Genomic DNA, 15,557 nt, shown 5'->3' on the forward strand with positions numbered 1-15,557 from the left:
TATTCTGTTCTGGAACAGAAATTCTGAAAGCAGATTCCAGAACTCAGTGTATGACGATAATGACATTTTAAACTAGTGATTAAATAAATGGTGCAGAAAAATGTGGAAGTACTTGGGAATGAACAGTAGGAAAGCTAAAGTCACGGCCGTTCAGGTGTCCATATCGGAAGGGAGGTGATGATGGTGGTTTTCAACAAAATCTCCCATGTGCTCCTTCCATTATATTTGTTGTTTGTTTCGCTTACCAGTGAAATGTTTGGACTAACCAACCACCTTGCAAAAAGTCACTTAACCAAAGCGAGCAACATTTTTTACAGGCAAATTTTAAAGAATTGGGATCTCTTTTATATTACTGCAGTGGAGAAGCCTGGGGACTATTCTTCAGATGGTTCCAAGGCTGGGAGTATTTACCGATACTCAGTGAACATGAATTGAATCCTTCCTGTGAGCCGAGCAGCACTGAGGATACAAAAGCGCATAGAGTTCAATCCTACCTTCAAAATCCCATTTAACCGATCAGTGAGTCAACACACTGTCTCCAATGTACATTATCTCCTCACTTACTGTTTGTTACGATTTAGGTATAATAGGGGCACGAAAAAATACCACGTACAAATATGAAGCACAAGAAAAGTTATTCAATACAGCTTTTGTTTATTAGATCACTGAAGAGAAATTAAACAGGATTATTAGATTCTGATGCCCATGTCTGAGGACGCTCACTCCAGCAAATTTGCTGAGCAAGATGGATCTTCTAGGTTCTCGCCTTCACACCACAAAGCAGTCACAGCTCGATGCTTTATCATCGCTCTACCCTCTCCCCGAACAAATCTGACAAGCTGATCGCATTAGGCCGTGACATACAAAATATGGCATAATTGTAGACTGTAATCATCATGATGATAGCTGACTTGATAAGAGAGGTCAAATCCCATTTTTATATCCTGAATTTCTAAAATATTGTTTCGTCAAAAAAATCAATTTCTCATTTTTCTAGCGTTAACTTGAAAAGGGTATAATTGATCAAGCCTAAATCCCTTACATCACCCAGGACTCTGTGAAAGGCTCATACCCAACAAGCCACTTGAGTTAGGGACAGGCACACAGCAGTTGTCCTCGGCATCTAACACCCATGGGCCTGAGCAGCTTCAAAGCAAGAACACGTTTTACATCCTTTGGTTAAGACTGTGGGGAAAACACAGGCTCATGGAATATAGATGCTCAGCTGGCTCATTTGGGTTTTGTGGTCCAATTTGTGGATGAGATATTTATAAAATCCGGTGATTACAATGCCGTCTCATTAACATTCGTTAAGTGAAAAGCACAAAGTACAGGATGGGAACTCCAGTCTGAGGGGAGAGGGAAGAAGAAGATGAATAGGGAGAGATGGGTTTTCCTACCTCAGCACTGGCAAAAAGAGATGGCCAGAGGGAGAGGGTCCTTTCCTTTAAGTCAGACTTTCTCCTTACTGAAGGAAAAAGGGAAGGCCAGAAAGGAGAGTAGCTTTTCCGCTTGTCAGTTGTGTTTGATCCCTAAGCGAACCAAAACCAAGGCAAGCCCAAGTGGACTTCCCCATGAATCTGAATTCTCCCTTCCTTGTATGATTTGCTAAGGAGACACCTTCTCCATGATGTCTGCCTAGACTAAACTTACCCTACGAGATGTTTGCATGCTCAGTGAGACTGTATGGACTAGACTGAATTCAGTGTTTTCAGCACAAAGTTGCTGTTGTTGCCTTGTGACTGGTCCCTGCCTCTGTCCCTATGGGGAGGCAATGCGACTTCCAGAAGAGAGCCAAGGCTACACAGTCAGAAGAGCCTGGACTTCAGTCCCAGGTCTGGCATACACTTGTTGCGAAACCTCTGATAACACCCACTTGGCGAGGATGTTGCTACAGTGAGGGGTGTCAGAGCAAGGGTTACATGAATTATACAGTATCTGTCTAATGAGTAGGTAGTCAATAAATGGTAGCTACAATTATGATGATTTTACTGATATCACTGACTTTTCTTTGCTGGTCAATCTTAAACCCATGTGTGGCTTAAATAATGCATTCCACACAGAACCAGCAATACAATTATTCACTCAGTAGACACTCAGTAAATACCAGCTAAACATATGAATGATGCTGTGCCCAGAGGGGGAGAATTTGAAAGTTGGACTCTATCTTCGATGATTAATCAAATTCAGTGATGATGCCTATGGTATGCTCAACAACTTTACTTGAGGACTGTGCACAAATTTCAGAAGGGTCTCCTTTGTCAATTACAGATTAATCTAGATCTCTGAGATTCTTCCCTCCAAAGACCTTACCCCACCCTGCTCCTCCTCTCACACACACATGCACATACAGAGAAAGAGACAGAGAAAGAGAGAGTGAGAGAGAGAGAGAGAGAGAGAGAGAGAGAAAGAGAGAGAGAGAAAGCAGGGATTATTTCTATAGTGCTTAGAATCACTGACAATAGAGCCAGAAATTCCAAATGAGGATACAGAGACCCGGAGGCAGAGGCTGTCACACAGTCAACAGAAAAACCGTGATCCACGTTTGTAGCTTTTACCCACATGTATGTGTTTAGGGACATAGGGCAGAGGACAATCAGCTGCAAAGCACTGCTTCTGTGACTTTAATCCGACCCTGCCTTTTGTCCCTTTCAATGTGCAAAGCAGAGCTGCATGCATAATTAACCCTCGCAGGCTGAGATTGTTGGAGCTGTTCCTGCTGAGGACTAAATCTGTTCCCTTCCTGAGGGCCACACACAGGTTAAGGGATGGAAGTCAAAGGAGGATTTCCTAACCCTACTACCTGAGAACAATCAAAGGGGCTGCCCTCTAAGCTTCTAGACTTCTCAGACCATGGGGCTGGACTTTAGTAAGCAGGCACCCCTGGAAGGCTTGGCGGTGGAGTGAGCTGAGCACCGCTGATGCAGTGGTTTGGGGGCCTTAAGGTTTCAAAGCTCTGCTTCCAAACCTCCCTGTTTATGACGGATCAGTTCTTATATAGGATAGATTGTAACATACAGAGTCACATTTTCTTTAAAGGTAGGACAACAAAATCCCCCATCCTACTCATTAAAATCTAGGGAAGAAGTCTGGAGAAGATATTTTGTGTTCACTCTTCAACATTAGAGACTTAACAGTCTTGGTCTGCCAGCTGATGGTTCCATCCTCATAGCTGGAATATCCTTCAACCCCCTGTTCTATCTCCCAAACACACACTCTCTTTGCGCCTAGGTTTCCCTCTCAATTCTGCTTCATCAGCATAAGTAGAAGCAGCAACTTGGAAGACATTCATACTCCCTCCCACCCAAAGTCTACCTCCTGTACCTAACTGCAACTTGTCCCCAAAACAGCTGCTATAGAGATCTACCTTGGCGTTAAAGTAATTCTTCAAGAAGGAGGGCATAAGGAGCACCATAAACATTGAGGCACCCATTACTTTACCAACCTCCTAGCAAAGGTCCTGAGAAGAGTAGGAGCAAAACTGGAAAGTCTAGAAGGGTGGAGAGCTCAGTGTACACGGTAAAAAAATGGATCAGCATGTTAAGAGAATGGCAGACCCACGGGGAGCACCAAAGTTAGAGAGGGGAGTTAAGTAGCCAGCAGTTCTGGAGTAGAATGAAAATGAGGGCCTCACAATAGAAAATGCAAAGAAGTGAAATGAAGCTTGGTCAATATTCATTCACTCATCTATCCATCCATCCATCCATCCATCCATTCATTCATTCATTCAATGTAGATTCCTTGATATACCAGGCACTGTTCTGGGCACTGCCCAGTATAATAAAAAAAGTCATGGCCTTTGATGTCAGCCAGGTCTGTGTTGAGGGACTAGCTCAGCCTATTAAATATAGGTACTTAAATCAATGAGCATTGGTTTTCTCCTGTTTTGCCAGGGGATTAACTGAGATAATTGCACACAACACAGTCCCTGCAAAGTCATCAATCTTCCCATCCTCCCCTTGCCCTTGCTCTACAATTCAACTAAAGTTGACTCTTTTTTCCATCCTGGAAGTCCTAGCTGTTGCAGACAATGACCCTACCCAAAACACTCAGTTTCAGAAAGGCACTAAACTCCCTGAGCCCTGGGCTTCAAGCAAGTATTCATCTGCAGAGCTGTTTTATCTCCAGAATCTCAGCAGGGCAAGGTCTGCAGCCATGCTTGATGGTGAATACTATTTTTCCTTGAAAACAATGAACCACTATAGATGGAGCAAACCACTGCACAAATGAGCTGACAGTCTCTGGGGAGACCACATAAACCAGACAGTGTAATGAACCAACCAGTGGGAGATGAAAACGTATCAACACGGTTTACCAAGTAATGGTTCCAGGCTTATTTCAAAAGGAGAAAGGACTGGTCCAAAGAACTCATAAATTAAATCCTCAGGTCATCACCATGAGGCTGGAGCTGTCATCATGTATGGCTCCTAAAGCCAGGGCTGTAAGAACCCACTGCATGGTATAAAGTCAAAAGGAACACCATGGCAAACATAACGCCTAAGCAGCTGGGGCCCCTGCTGTCCTGAGACTTGCACGCAATGAGGACACCCACACACTCAGCCCAACTTATGTGTAGTTCTAGATGGAATACAGAATGAACTGTAGAATTCCCATTTAATGGTAAGGAGTCTGGCTACTAACAGCTCACATACGGTTGGATTTATCCAGTTTAAGGGACCTCGTTCATTCATTGGACAAGTATTTACAGAGCACCTACTATGCACCAGACACCGTCACAGATGCTGGGGAAACAAGTATGACTAAAACATGGGCCTGAACTCCTGCATCTCACACTTTAGTGAAGAGAGATAGACAATAAACAAATAAACAAGGATGGAAAGAAAAAAAGGAAAAGAAGGACAGGAGAAAGGCAGGCAGTTTCTTCTTTGCATTTATCGCCACTTAAAACTAAAAGCTGGGGTCATGTGTTAGAGTGACTAAGTGACCTGAATGACAAGGAGCCAGCCATGCAAAGATCTGATAGCATATGTTGTTGCCTCATATTTCATAGAATCATGTACTTTTCTTATTGGAAAAGACCTCGGTTATCAAACCCAATACTCTCAATTTATGAAGCTGAAGCTCAGGGAAGTAACATGATGTTTTCACACACACTGGAAATGAATCAGGGTTCTCCACACGGGGACTGCCCTGTTTATTTGTTGGAAGGTCCAAAGAGACACATGATAATTACCCAACAGATAGGGATTGAGCTAGTATTCTTTTTTTTTCTTTTTGAGCACTGTGATAGCCGTTCCCCAGAAATGCAATTCTCCACAGAGAAATGAGAAGCACACAAATGGGGTAAGCAGAGATCCATCCTGTGCTGACTGGAGGGCCCGGGCATTTGGTTCAAAATAGCAAGGAGAAGGGATTCACCCCAGGAGGATGCCTGGAGGAGGTGAAGTGTGAAGTATAGGACAATCCAAACAGGGGAAACACCCTGGAAAAGGTGCAGGAAAAAAGAGGATGGGGAGGAGATGAGTTTAAGCAAACGAATGAGTAGGTAGAAGAGGGGTGGGACCTCAAAAGCAAGACAAAGGATTTAGGAGAGGAGGAGTTTCAAGGTGTTTCAAGAACGTATATAAATACGTCACCAGGATCACCCCATACAATAGCCTCACCCGTCATTCTCACTCCCTCTGCACAAACCCCCAGCTCTCCCTGTAATCGCTCAGTGAATTTAGGGTGACAGTTCTAGATGGCTCAGAGAACCTGAACATTCTCAGTACCTGCCACCTCCTGGCTTGCAGAGACTGACACTTGAGGCCACCCCAGTTCACCTTGATCCTTTCTCCTCCTCCCCTTCACCTGTCCTTCACAACAGGTGCCACACAGGGTACTCTGCACACACCAGCTCAAAACAACCGTCATTTATCCAGTCGTTTGCTCAGCATGTAATGGGAAACTCCTACACGCCAGGCAAAGATCTCATTTAACCCTCACAATAACCCCAGGAGGTACACACTACTAATTACAATCTTTAGCTAGCAAACTGAGTTTCAGACAGGTTAAATCATTTGCCTGAGAGAGGCATCTGGCTGGCTCAGTCAGCAGAGCCCGTGACTCTTGATCTCAGGGTGGTGAGTCCTAGCCCTGCACTGGGTGTAGAGATCGCTAAAATAAATAAATACATAGATAAACAAACAAACGTTAAAGAAAATAATTCACACAGCTGGAAGATAATGGAGCTAAGACTTTTTTTAATGTTTATTTATCCTGAGAGAGAGAGAGAGAGAGCACAAGCAGGAGAGGGACAGAGAGAGAGGGAGAGAGAGAATCCCAAGCAGGCTCCATGCTGACGTGGGGCTCGATCTCACAAACCATGAGATCATGACCTGAGCCAAAATCAAGAGTCAGATGCTTAACCAACTGAGCCACACAGGCGCCCCAGAAATGGAGCTAAGATTTTAATCTGGGTCATTTGAACACCAAAACCCACATACTTTCCAATTTTTACTATAAAAACATTCAAGTACAAAACTGTATAAAAAGGAAAAACAAACTTTGCCTCCTTCCTAAGTCAGCCTCAGCCAACCCTAGCTCTTTGGACACTAGGGGTATTTTGGTTCTCTCTGAAATTCTTTTTAGTCCTTGACCAAATTTCCTGGATGCAGCTCAACTATGGGCAATTGGCACTGGCATCTATTCTTGCCAACTATTATTTAATCCTTAATCCAGGAAATGCAGAACTGATTGTGTCTTTGAGCCTTCCTAGACGGCATAGTGCCATCATCTTTTTGAGATTAAAAAAAAGAAGAATTGGTTATAAATGGAAGTGGTCCAACAGGGATCAGTCATGAGCAGGTGCAGAGAGAACATCTCAGGCTGCACAGGCTGGTGGCACAAACTCACAAATCCTCCAGGACGACTGCACCAGCCCATTGCCTACAGCTGCATGAGGGAGCCTCTCAGGACTGGGAGACATGGGAGGGAAGAGGCTGAGCCGCTTCAGCCTAGAGCTGAGCCGCACTACAGCCCACGCAGGGGTAGCCTGCATGGGGTAGCAATCTTCCCAGGAGGCAAGGCTGCCAGTGACGCACTTGTCTTCCACTTTGTGCAGAAAGTAAGTGGAAGTTACATATACGTTAACTCAGGGACAATGGCCTAGCCAGTTAGTCAGGGGCCTGGTGGGAGATAATTTGGGAGCCTGGGGAGAAGGAGGTTTGAGAAGAGGCATTTGGATGACCTATAGGAGAGGGCATGAACACAGAAGATCTTCGAAGTACATGTTAATTCCCACCACAGAGCATCTCTGACGGAAGAGATTAAACAACAAAGTTGACAGTGAATTGGCCTATCTTTGTCATCAGCCACCCCGGTGCTGGGATAATGCCTGAATAAACATAGCAGCCACGATTGCAGGGATAAAGCCTATGAATGAGTCTAATAGCACAGGCTCTCAATTACCAAGTGCCAGCACCAAATATTACCACATATCCAACATATGACACCATCCCTCAAAGAGATCAGCCAGTCACTTGGTGGCAAGTCAACTACATTGGACCTCTTCCACCCTGGAAAAGGCCACAATCCATCTTGACTAGGAAAGATACCTATTCCAGGTGTGTGTTTTCCTTCCCTGCGCACAGCCCTGAACAGTTATCACTATCCAAAGACTTATAAGAGTGCCACCCACTTGGGATTTCACGAAACACTACCTCAGACCAGGTGACCCACCTTGCAGCAGAGGTACTGTGGCAGGGGGCATATGACTGTGAAAACCACTGGTGTCTTCACATGCTGTAGTACTGAGAAGGCCCTAGATTGCAAGAGCAGTGGAATGGCTCCTTAATGACATAGCTGAGGGACCATCTTAGAGATGATACTCTATGAGGCTGGCTCCAGAACTCAACATATACTCTAAATGACCAGCACTTATTTCTGTGTCCCCATTAGGTAGAATACATATGCCCAGGAACTAAAAGGTAAAACTATTTATCACCCCTGCCACCTGTAATCCGCTTGGGTTACTTATGCTTGTTATCCATGCAAGTTTAGGTTCTGTGCGTCTGAAGGTCCTAATTCTCAAAGGCGGAATACTTCTACCTGGGGACACAGTAAGAGTCCCTTTGAACTTCAGCCTATAGCTGCCACCCAATTACTTTGGGATCTTGATACCAGGAGGCCTGCAGACAAGCAAAGGAGTCTACCATCCTGGCAAGGGGAATTACCCCTGGCCCACATGAGGGGATTCTCTTAAGCTACATAGCAGAAGTAGGGAGGGACGTGTTTGGCAATCAGGTGATCCACTGCAGAGTCTCTTGATGCTCCCATGCTTACCATTTCATGGCAAATGGATAAGAACAGGAGCCATAACTTGAGAGGGGCACAGTTGCCAAGAGCTCAGGATAATCTGGGAGATCAGCCACCTAGACCAGCAGAGGGGCTAGCCAGGGCTGAGAGGTCTCTAGAATGAATGGTAAAGAAGCGTAAGTCACAGCCTTGAGATAACTGTAGAAGCAAGAGCTGTAGTATTTCCTAATAAACCTTCATTTTTAAGCTCCAAGGGAACAAGACCAACCAAAACGCAATAGATGCTCCCAGATCGGGTGAGTTTATTTATAGAAAAGAAGTAGATTTGAGCAGCACAGGGAATGGACCGTAGGGCACTCGAAGGTTCTCCAGCCAGTGCCCCTCTTCAGGACCGATACACTCATGTGCCGGCTGCTAAGGATCCTTCGTGCTGGCGACTCACAGATGAGTTCTTCACTGGGAATTGCCCTCAGCTGCAGGGATGTGCCTCAACCAGGATGATGGTCCCTGCTAGGGGACTAGCTATGGCCAATGACTGGCTCATGAAGGGATACAAAGGTCTGGTCCCAATGCCTCAATATGGGACAACTCTGAAGGGCCACCCCAGCTCCAGAGCTCCCTGTAGAATCAGATGAGACCCCCGTTGCCACAGAACTATAAGTCAGTGCCTCCCGGAGCCCAATCCTGTCTTCCCCAAACCATATAGATGTTTATTTGCAATACACCTTCTGCGTGAAACTCTGGCTCAGAGTTTATCTACAAGTGCTCAGTCTAGGATAGCCCTACCTATACACGTCACCACATGGGCTAAGCAGACTGCACAGGGATCCTCAGCAGGAGAAGTTTCCTATCTCGGCTCTATCTCCTTAAATAAGTGCATCTAATCAAATCAACCTGCCTTCTCAAAATCTGGGTAAGTGTCCCTCCATGTCTCGTTCTGAATCTATGAGTCTACACAAGCTATTTTAAAAAACTGTTGAGGGACACCTGGGTGGCTCAGTCAGTTAAACGCCTAACTCTTGGTTCCTGCTCGGGTCATGATCTCATGGTTTGTGGGTTCGAGCCCCACGTTGGGTTCCCTGCTAATGGTGCTGAGCCTACTTGGGGTTCTCTCTCCCTGCCCCTCCCCTGCTCTCTCTCTCTCTCTCTCTCTCTCCCTCTCTCTCTCTCTCTCTCTCTCTCTCACACACACACACACAAAATAAATAAAATTTAAAAATTAAAAAAAAACTGTTGCAAATTATCCTGCTTCTTCCAACACAAAATGTTCGACTGCAGATATAAACAGAGATCAAAATAGAATGGGTTAAAAGATAGTACATTAAAAACATTTAATGTCAGGGGCTCCTGGGTGGCTCAGTCAGTTAGGCGTTCGACTTTGGCTCAGGTCACGATCTCATGGTCCGTGAGTTTAAGCCCTGCATCAGGCTCTGTGCTGACAGCTCGGAGCCTGGAGCCTGCTTTGGATTCTGTGTACCCCCTCTCTCTGTCCCTCCCACATTCATGCTCTGTCTTGCTCTGTCTCTCAAAAATAAATAAATGTTTAAAAAAACTTTTTTAATAAATAAATAAAAACGTTTAATGTCAGAAAGTTCACATGAGAAAGGGTTGAGAAGACTCAGTCGATAAGGTCTCAAATAACCTATGGAAGTCATTTACTCTAATATTTTATGATGTCTGGAACACAGTACACATTTCCTATACACCTGGTATCAAACGAAGAGAGAGATGCTTTGCAAAACTATTCTGAAACTGTAACACACTGCAAAAATGCCGGCAGTTTGATTACAACCTAATGTATCTAATAGGTACTATTTTACATCTTCTCAGAGGTTTAGCCTCATTTCCTTAACAAAAATGGGGTCCTTCTCCTTCCTTTAACTTCAGAACAACTGGCACAGTGTTTGTCAACTGGTGCTTAGCATCTTTCCCCTGACCTGCAAGACCATAACCAGTGAGCAAAACCGTGCCTTGGCACCCTGTGAACACAGCAAGCACAAAAGCTTCGGAAAGACTCTGTTTAAGGGAGGGTTTGGTTTTTTTTGTTTGTATCAGACTGTAAAAGACGAGGGGAAACTACATTTCCCCAAACCACCTGAAATGCCACCCAATGACTTGAAATGCATTTCTATCTGTCTGAATGTATTTCCAATCAAGTTATTTCTAATCATCTCTGATTTCAGGGCGCTGGTGTGTGTGCACCAATTTATCTTTATTTTTATTAAATAAGGAATCAAGGATGACATCTATCCTGTGCTCAAAATTTTTAATGGAACCCAAATCCTCTGAGGATTATCTTAAATCCGGGTAATATTCTTAAGTGGGACCTGAATGTTGCCAAATAGCTTCATGGTTAGAAACCTGTCTATCTGTCTTCTTAAAGTGATTCTATGAATTTGGCCCCCGGGGTCATGAACCACTTCAGTGTTGGCATATATATTATGAGGAAACACAAGGACTAAAAGTCACAGAACACTCAAACAAACGCCAGATCAGAATGATTAGGAAAAACTCCATCAATCCAATCCATCCCATTTAACCTCCTCTTTGTTTAAAAAAAATTTTTTTTAATGTTTATTTTTTTGAGAGAGACAGAGACAGAGACAGAGAGATGGAGCATGAGTGAGAGAGGGGCAGAGAGAGGAGACCCAGAATCTGAAGCAGGCTCCAGGCTCCGAGCTGTCAGCACAGAACCTGATGGGGGGTTCAAACCCGCGAACCACAGATCATGACCTGAGCTGAAGCTGGACGCTTAACCGACTGAGCCACCCAGGTGCCCCTAATCTCCTCTTTAACCGGCCCCAGATCCTGTATTCCTTTCCTGTACCTGAAACTTTTTTCCTTCATCTCCTTCCCTTTATCTATGTTAGTACCCCCAGTGCATCAGTCAGCCAAACAGCTTTCTTTTCCAGAGCCATCTCAGATCTCACTCCCCAGTGAGACCTTCTGAGTATGCATAAATTTCCAGAACCCAGCCTCCTTTGTGAAACTTGGAATTCCCCGCATGCAAATAACTGCTCCAGAGGCCACGCCAGGAACTGTTCACCACTGGTTCCTCTCCGCGGGACTAAGAGCCAGGCATAAGTCACCACTTGCTACCATGTAAACAGTTGTAATAACTACCAAGGACACTGAGTTGCATTATTTGAACAAGACACGAAAATCACATACTGCAAAAATTTTTAAATTCCTTTCTATTATAATTTTTTAATGTTTATTTTTGAGAGAGAATGAGAGAGAGGAAAGAGAGGCAGAGCGTGAGCAAGAAAAGGCAGAGAGGGAGACACAGAATCTGAATTAGGCTCCAGGCTCTGAGCTATCCGCACAGAACCCAAGATGGCGCTCAAATTCACAAATCATGAGATCACGACCTGAGCCAACGTCAGACACTCAACCGACTGAGCCACCCAGGTGCCCCAATTTCTATCATAAAATATTTCTTCACGTTAGTGATCTACATTGACATCACACTGTAAGACTCACTCATTCCTGACTAAGTTAAGATGCTGATTCCCACCACAGCGGCCATGTGTCACATCGGCTTTGGTTCAGTACCTGAAAGCATCCTTGCTCTGTTCCATTTCCTTACCTGCTGCTCTGTACTGGAACAATACAATGGGAGCTTTAGTGCTGAAGTCTCGATGGTGGATTTTATGTGTCTTTCCAGCATACTGCTTTCTTCACGAGGTCTTCAGTGGTTGCACTTAAAGAAATGAAAAGAGATGAAAATTTCAAATGCCATTGCAAGCTAAGGAAAGGGCCATTTTTCAGCAAAAAGTTCAGAAACCGTCAGTCCTTCAAATCATACCATGTAGACTGTCACTTTTCTGTCAAGCGTGTTCTGCATTAATTAAAAAACGCTTAGGGGCACCTGGGTGGCTCAGTCGGTTAAGCGTCCGACTTCGGCTCAGGTCACGATCTCGCGGTCTGTGAGTTTGAGCCCCGCATCGGGCTCTGGGCTGATGGCTCAGAGCCTGGAGCCTGCTTCCAATTCTGTGTCTCCCTCTCTCTCTGCCCCTCCCCCGTTCATGCTCTGTCTCTCTCTGTCTCAAAAATAAATAAAATGTTAAAAAAAAATTTTTTTTTTAAATGCTTATATGTTGATCAAATTAATGAATAGATCAAAGAGGAGAGAGAGAGAGTGCGAGACAAATGCTCAGAAAGCAGGAGACCTATTTCTAGTCCTCTCTCTACCAATAAACTATGTGGCCTCGGACAAGTGACTTAGCCTCTCTGTCTTACATACCTCACTTGTGAAACTGACACAGTTTTATCTTACTTCCTAATGCAGAAAACTAGAAAGGAGTACAACCCCCTATTTTATAGATAAAAAGAAACACTTAGAGTAAGTGACTTAATATCAGAAAGTCAGTAAAGGAGGCAGGGCTACAACCCAGGATTCTAGGCTCAAGTCTCCACCTAGTTTTCTGATTTATTCCAATACAAGATCTAAAGCCTTATGAAATAAGTTGGGTATTATAGTCCTATGTGACAAAAAGATAAAAGTGAGGCATGAAGAAGTCATGTGGTTCAATCATGGCAAAAGTTTGACTAGAACCCAGGCATGCTAATGTCTAAGCCAGAGTCTGTCTACTATATCAAGCCAAAGTGCTCTAACTTGACCTCTTGTTTTTCTTTTTGAAAATATAAAGGTAAACTTGCCCCCAAGTAGGTATATTTAGGTATAGCAAATGTCCTAGAAGGCCCAATCTGAATCCTATTTTGTTGGTTTCTTCTTTTATTACTTGAATCCTTCCCCTTTATTTGATCATAATAATTTTCTATTATGTTTCTACTATCTTAAGATGATGTTTACATCACTTATTTTCAGTCTTTCTTCTCTGAGATTTGCATTTAATGATATAAATTTATCTCTAAGCATAATTTTAGTTGCATCTGCCAAGTTTTGCTAAGTCATATTTCCATTAACATTTGATTCAAAATATTTTGTGTTCTTTGATCCAAGGTAATTTAAAAGCACACTGCCTAATTCCAAAACTTTGAAGAATTTTCTAGTTACATTTTTTAATGTTTATTTTTGAGAGAGAGAGAGAGAGAGAGAGAGAGAGAATGCAAATGGGGGAGCAACAGAGAGAGAGGGAGAGGGAGAATCCCAAGCAGTCTCCACACTGTCAGCACAGAGCCCGAAGTGGGGCTCAAACTCATGAAACATGAGATCATGACCTGAGCCGAAGTCAGAGTCAGATGCTTAACCAAATGAGCCACCCAGGCACCCCTCTAGTTATCTTTATAATCAATTTCAGGCTTAGATCCTCTGTGGTCAGAGAAGTTACTCTGAATGAATAAAATTTTGATATCTGTTGAGATCTGATTTAAGTCCCAGCATACAGTTAATTTTGATAAATGTTCTATGTGTACTTGAAAATAACATGAATTCTTATTATTGAATGCTGGGTTCTATATATGTCTATTAAGTTGAGTTTGTTTATCACATTGTTTAGGTCTTCCATAGGCTTTCTGATTTTTTTTTATCTGTCTATACTATCAGTTATCAACAGAGACATGTTGCAGTTTCCCTATATTGTTTTGTGTTTCTACCAGATTGGCCCTTTTGTCTTCATAAAATCTTACTTATCTAAATTAAAATATTTCTTCCCTAAAGTCTAGTTTGTTGAATATTACTTATATATTTCCCATTCTTTTTCTTTCAATCTTCCTATCTTTATGTTCAGGGTACATCTATGAGTAGCATTTAATAGGGTTATGTTTTTATCCAGTCTCATAATGGCTGTCTTTTAGCTAAAGCATTAATTCCATTTACATCTAAAGCGATTACTGATGTTACTTGCATCATCCATCTTATTATCTGTTTACTATTTGTTCCACCTGTTTTATGTTTCTTTTTCCCTCTTTCTTTGTTTTATTTTAAACAAGTATTTACCATTCCTCTGCCTTCTGTTTTCTATTTGGGCCCTTAATGGATTGGGTGATGCTTACACATATTGAGGGGGACTATCTACTTTATTCACTTCACCAATTCAAATTCTGATCTCTTCTAGAAACACTCTCACAGACACATCCAGAAATAAAGTTTCGTCAACTATCTGGGCATCCCTTAGTCCAGTAAAGTTGGCACATATATTGACACATATAACTAAGCATCACAATGACCACGTGATGTTTATTCCAGAGATGCAAGACAAGTTCAGTATTAGAAAATCAATGTAATTCACCATATTAACAAACAAAAGAAGAAAAATTACATGAACACATCAATCGATACACGAAAATTATCTGACAAAATTCAACACCCATTCATGATAAAATTCTTATAAAAACAGGAATATAGGGGAACTTCCTCAACTTGATAAAGAGCATCTACATGTAATGTTATACTAAATAATGAAAGGCTAAATGTGTCCCTCTAAATGGACAAAGCCAGGATGTCCATTCTCACCATTCTTGTTTGACACAGTACTAGAAGTTCTAGCCAGTGCCATAAAGCAAGAAAAGAAATAAAACTTCTATACATCATAAAGGAAGACATGAAATTTTCCTTATTTGCAGATGACAATGAATGTCTACATAGAAAATCCTAAGAACTCTCCCCCATTTAAAGAAAAGAACTAATAAGTAAGCTCAACAAGGTTTCAGGAGACAAGATAAACACATAAAATAACCATATGCCTATAAACAACAATGAACACATGGACACCAAAACTAAAAATACAACATAATTTACGATCACCCACCAAAATGAAACTCTTAGGGAAAATATAACAAAATGTGAATAGAACTTGTATGTAGAAAACTACACATCAAGATGAAAGAAATAAAATAAAATATAAATTGAATGACATACTATGTTCATGGATTAGAAGACTCAATGTAGTAAAGATGTCAATTATTCCTGAATTTATTTTTTTAATTACTCCTGAGTTTATACATAAGTTTAATACAATTCCTATCAAAATTTCGGCAAGATTTTTGTAGATACAGACAAGATTATCCTAAAATGTATATGAAAAAGCAAAAGAACTAAAATAGCTTAATATTTATTAAAGTAAGACAAAGGGGAAAAATCTAGTCTACTTGATTTCAAGGCTTACTACATAGCTATAGTAATCAAGACGATGTGATATTAGTGGAAAGGCACATAAATCAATGGGATAGAAGAATGAACTCTAAAGTAGACTCATATATTTACACCCAAATGATTTTTGACAAAGGTACAAACATAATTCAAAGGAAAAAAGATAGCATTTTCAATGAATGGAGCTGAAGAAATTGAACATTCACAGGCAAAAAAGAAAAAGAAAAAGAACTTTGTTCTAAAATTC

General features: G+C 42.2%; 1 long non-coding RNA gene across 2 annotated transcripts in view; it reads right to left on the bottom strand.

Moving 5' to 3' along the window:
- Positions 1–15,557, bottom strand: part of LOC144613804 (uncharacterized) — a 273,378-nt gene that overhangs the window by 237,250 nt on the left and 20,571 nt on the right. For both annotated transcript variants that reach the window (XR_013551226.1, XR_013551227.1), the window contains one exon: positions 11,846–11,959. This is a non-coding gene — a long non-coding RNA (uncharacterized LOC144613804). The remainder of the gene's footprint in view (positions 1–11,845; positions 11,960–15,557) is intronic.

The sequence above is a fragment of the Panthera onca genome, chromosome D3 (assembly GCF_046562875.1).
Source record: "Panthera onca isolate mPanOnc1 chromosome D3, mPanOnc1 haplotype 2, whole genome shotgun sequence".
Lineage (NCBI taxonomy): Eukaryota > Metazoa > Chordata > Mammalia > Carnivora > Felidae > Panthera > Panthera onca.